This window comes from Chlorella variabilis, assembly GCF_000147415.1.
Source record: "Chlorella variabilis unplaced genomic scaffold CHLNCscaffold_7, whole genome shotgun sequence".
Taxonomy (NCBI): domain Eukaryota; kingdom Viridiplantae; phylum Chlorophyta; class Trebouxiophyceae; order Chlorellales; family Chlorellaceae; genus Chlorella; species Chlorella variabilis.
This window is the reverse complement of record NW_005435081.1, coordinates 1,777,822-1,783,080: the sequence shown is the minus strand read 5'-3', so window position 1 is coordinate 1,783,080 and position 5,259 is coordinate 1,777,822.

Below are 5,259 nucleotides of genomic sequence, written 5' to 3'. Positions count from 1 at the left end.
AAAGCCGCCATCGCCGCCTCTTCCCAGGCCACCCAAACCTTCCTCCTCTTCACATCCCAAGCCGCCACCCAAACCAAAGCCGCCATCGCCGCCTCTTCCCAGGCCACCCAAACCTTCCTCCCCTTCACATCCCAAGCCGCCACCCAAACCAAAGCCACCATCGCCCAAACCGCCCTCCCGTGCACCTCCCAAGCCGCCGCCCAAGCCAAAGCCGCCATCGCCCAAACCGCCACCCAAACCAAAGCCGCCAAGCTTGCGGCCGCCACAGCCGCGGCCGCCACAGCCGCCATCCCCTCGGCCTCCCAAGCCTCCCCCAAGGCCGTGCCGCCCGCGCAAGCTGTGATCGCCCATCACCTCAAAACAAAACAGCAACAGCTGCAGCGGCAGGCCAGGTCGACCGCGGCACTGCATGCTGCTGCTGTGTGTTCCTGCCTTCAAATTGAATCACCCAACAATTGTTGAATCCTCAAACAGAAACGAAACACCGACGGAAACGAAAGATGCATGCCGGGCCGCCGAGAAGGCACAGGCGGTGGCCGTGGCGGCGGGGGCAGGTGGTTGCGATGCGCTACCCCGCCCCGCTGCCACCTGCTAATGCTGCTCCTGCCGCCGCTGCCGCCGCTGCTGCTGCTCCTGCTGGCGCCGCTTGGCCGGGTGGGTCCCAGCTCAGCAGCTCCAGTGCCAGTGCCGCCACCCAGCCGCAGCTGAGCAGCGCCCACCAGGCGGCGGCGGCCAGCAGCGGGGGCCCCGCCCGCCCCGTCAGCATGTCGCACAGATGCTGCACCCCGCCCTCCGCCTCCGCCGCCACCCAGCACAGCCAGGCGGCACACCCGCTGGCCCCGCCGCTGCCGCCAACTCCTCGGCTCCGGCCCCCGCGATGCCGCCTGCCGCGCCGGGTGCGGTCCTGCCGCTGCGCCTGCGCCGGCTGCGCCGGCTGCGCCAGGGGGGCTGGCGGCAGCTGGCGCTGGAGGGCCGCCAGGACGAGGGTGGGCAGCAGCAGGCCCAGCAGCAGCTGGTAGAAAGTCACAAACACTCGGCAGTCAAGCTCCTCCGCCCGGCCGCCTCCCCCGCTGCCTCCCATGCCGCTGCCGCTACCTCCCATGCCGCCGCTACCTTCCATGCCTCCCATGCCGCCGTTGCTGATGCCTTGCACGCCGCTGAAGCCGCCGCTGCCCGCAAGCGCCAGCCGCGGCACCAGCAGCGGCAGCTGCAGGGGCAGCAGTGGGGGGTGGGAGTGAGCCAGGTGCAGGGGGCCCCTGTACGCACAGGCTGGCAAGCTGGCTGCTGGGGTGGACTTTGGCAGCTTATAAAACCTTCTGTATAAAATCAAACATGTGGCCCAGCGGGCTCAGCAGGCTCAGCGGGCTCAGCGGGCTCAGCGGGCTCAGCGGTCTCAGCGGGGCGACCAACTCCCAGCCCCCCCCTCACCGCTTCCGCCAGGCGGTGCACCCAGGCGATGCGGCGGCGCCAGGTGGCGTGCTGCAGCATGGGCTGCGCGCACATGTAGGCTGTGGTGCGCGTGCGCTGCAGCGCAGGGGGGTGAGGTGTGCAGCGGGCGAGGAGGCGGGAGAGGGAGCGCGGAGGTCAGCACAGCAGGGCACGAAAAGGAGGGCGGCTGCTCGCACAGCTCCGCCTGGCACGGCACGCGGAGGCTGTGACTGGCAGCAGCTCGGGCAGCGTGTGCGGCGTGGGCAGTGCTGCCGTCGCGCTGGTCAGGAGGCGCAGGGAGGTGCGGGTGGGCGCGGAGCATGGGCTGGGTGGGGGGGAGAGAGGGGGCGCTCAATCACCTGCACCGCGTAAGCTGCCAGGGCCAGGTGCGGCAGCAGCGGCAGGGGGCAGATGAGCGGCCCCATCAGCAGAGCCAGCCCCCGCGCGGCTGCAACATTAGCAGGGAGGGGGAAGAAAGGAGGTCAGGCCTGCTGGGCGGGAGGCAGCGCGGCAGCGGCAGCAGCGTGCAGCACGGGCAGCGGCCCGCGGGCGGCGGCTGCGCCGCGGCGGCAGCAGCCATGAGCGGCCCGCTGCCAGCCCTGCTGCCCGCCGCAGATGCCGCCCCCTGCAGCCGCGCCCGCCCCGTGCTGCGCTCACCCAGGGTCAGGGTGAAGAGGTCTGTGGCACCAGCAAACAGGCGTTGGGAGGGCTGGCCCTGCAGGCAGGCAGGCAGGCAGGCAGGCAGTAGGGCTGGAGGTGGGCTCAGACGGCAGGCAGGCAGGCAGGGGTGCAGCAGGCAGGCGGGCGGGCGCGTCACGCCAGCCCCAGCGCCCTTGGCAGCTGCATGCAAGGCAGCTGCCTGCCAGCTTCAGCCTCAGATGGCATCCGCCAAGGCGCCACTTGCCCCCTGCCCGCCACGCCCGCCGCCACACCCGCCACACCCACCGGCCCACACCCACCACCGAGCCGCCCGCCTGCTGCCAAGGCCAGCCGCCGCCTCGCAGCCGCCGCCCAGCCCGGGGCGTACCTGCAGTACCGCCTGTACGTCCTGCGGGTCCCTGATGTACGGCAGTGAGAAGTAGGCGAGGCGGGTGGCGCCCAGTACCGCCTGGCTGTGGCGGCGGTAGAAGCGGGGAGCAAGCGCGGGGACCAGTATGAGCAGTACCAGCTCCAGTACCATCACCGAACCCATGTTGGCCAGGCCCGCCAGGTGGCGGGCACGAGATCCAGCCGCCGTCCACCGCAGGATGGACAGCACCTGAGGGGAGGGAGGCGGGGAGGGGGCGCCGAGCGGTGGCAGCACCCAGCAGGCGGGCGGGCGTCAGCGGCGCGGCACGCTCTGCCAAGCGGTCGTGCGATGCACCCGGGGGGGTATTTAGAGGAGGCAGGGGCTGGAGAGGGTGCCAAGCGGACGTGCGGGGTGGAGCAGGTGTGGTGAGCAAGCACAGCCAACAGGGCAACATAGTGCGCAGGATGAGGTGCGGCCCGGCGTGTGCGGCGGCGGCGGGGCCAGCCTCAGCACCTGAACCAACAGCGCGACCGCGCCGCTGACCAGCTGCAGCCGCGGGTCGGAGCCGGGGGGCGGCGGCTGCGGGCAGGGCGGCGGGGTGGGCACGCGAGAGCGCCTGGCGGCGCGGCGGCGGGCGTGGCGGGCGGCGGCGGCCGCCGCCGCCTCGGCTTCGGCCGCGCTGGCGGCCCTGGAGCGGGCGACCAGGAAGACCAGGGACGTGAAAGCCACGAACAGGGAGTGCAGCAGCATAGGATAGGACAGTCTTGGGGCCTGAACACCAGCTGCAGCAGGGAGCAACAGCGGCGGGCGGCAGTGGCGGATGAGCGGGAGGCGGGGCCGCTCCGAAGGCTGCGCATTGCGTCTTGCAGCTGCTGCCCGTGTATGGATGCACGGCAACGCACCCTGGCGGCCAGAGCAGCGGGTCCCGGAGTTTCAGCTGCACCCTACTTCGACAAAGCGCTCTCCCTTGCTGCTGGAACGGAGCCTCTACTGCAGCCAATCAGGCTGCCTGGATTTCATCAGCGGTCTGCTCCCGAAGCACTGTGCATGGCGTGTGTCGATGGTTCTTGCCTCACAAGAAGAAGAAGACGAATGCCACACAACATGCCAAACCCCCCGGAATGGCATGGCGACGTTTGAGGATGCCAGGCTGGCGCCGCAGCCGCCGATCCCGGCCCTTGCGTGCACGTCGTGTCCCAACGCGCTCTCCATGCTCCTCAGGTGCCAGTTGCCACCCTGAAAAGCTAGGGCGCAAACAACCTTCATTGCCACCACTTGCCAGACACGGTCGGCAGCGGCAGCGGGCCCCCGGCCATACTGAGGCGGAGCCAGGCCAGCGTCGGTTGGCGCTGGGGGGCAAAGCGCTGGCAGCAGCCCCAGACCTGTGGCCTGCCTGACCTAGCTGACAGTGGCCGCCCAATCCTCCCCTTCGTGGCACTAACAGCTGCGACTAATTGTCCTGACAGCAACGCAGCTGTACCGCTGCCGCGCGCGACGGTCAACGCAACGGCACCGCCCGCGCGCTTGAACTCCTGCTGCTAGTGCAGCCTTGCTCCAGCACAATCCAGGAGCACCTCCGGGGTCCCGACCCTCTCATCAAGGGAGGCCGTCCATTGAAATTCAAGGGGGCCGCCATTGCAGCGTAGCACGGCCCATCGCAAATGTTCGTGCACGGCAGGAGGCAGGCGGGCGCTGCTGGTAGGTGGATGGCATCCCCCGCGCCCCACCAAACTCTCAAGAACGGCGCAGTACTATCTCCCTGCTCGCTGCTCCCTTGCGAAGCCCCGGGACCCACCGCAACATGCCCGCGATCCCCGCCGCCCCGCCCCGTGTGCCCGCAGGAGCCGGCCGCCGACCCTGCGCCCAGCGCCGCCGCCGCCGTGTCCCGCCGCCGCCTGGCCGCCGTGCCGTGCGGCACGATCGAGGTGCCCGACAACGGCACCACCATCTCGGGGCAGGGTGTAGTGCTGAAGTACAACCAGGAGCTGTACGTGGATGGCGTGTTTTTCGGCACCCTGGACACTCCCGACAACACCACCGACGACCGCTTTGTGCAGCGCTTTGCAAACGGCGGCGACTGCTGCAGCCAGGACGGCTCCCTGTGCCCCACCACCAACTACGGCATCGTGCGCTTCGGCTGCAACATGTCGCGCACGGCGGACACGGTGAGGCGGGCAGGAGGAGCGCCCGGCGGCCGGCACACCGCCAGCACATGCTGCCGCCGCGCCGCTCGTCGCCGCATCGCGCAGCGCCGAACGCAGCCACGGCGGCCTTGTTGCGGCAGCGGGAGCGCTTGCGTGGAATGGGGTCGCCACGGAAGCAGGCTGGCTGCCTCGCACGAAAGAAGCAAGCAAGCACGCACACGTGCACGCGCGCCACCGCCCCGCCGCTCACCATCCCCACCCGCCACCCACACGCAGGTCATCAACACCACCAACATCACAATAGACTTTGGCTTTGAGGAGCTGGCCTGCGGGCGGGAGGTGCTCATCTTCACGCGCCGCCTCTGGTGAGCTGGCGTCCCTGGCGGCGGCGGGGGCGGCGGTACCGGGCGGCCGCGCAGCAGCCTGGCCTGCCGGACCGCTGGCTGCTCGCTGGGCACGCAGGAGGGGCGCGACCGCTGCTGGTGATAGAACCGGCGGCACCCACTTGGCTCAGACCAGCCCAGGGTGCAGCGGGCGCAAGCTGCTGCGCCCGCTTTGCTCGCTGGAGGCTTTGGCCTGCCAGCCCTCCACTCCACCCTCACCTGCCATGCCTCCCTCCTCCTGTCCCGCCCTGCCGCAGCCCACCGGTCTACGAATGCTCCCCTTCGGCCATCGGCC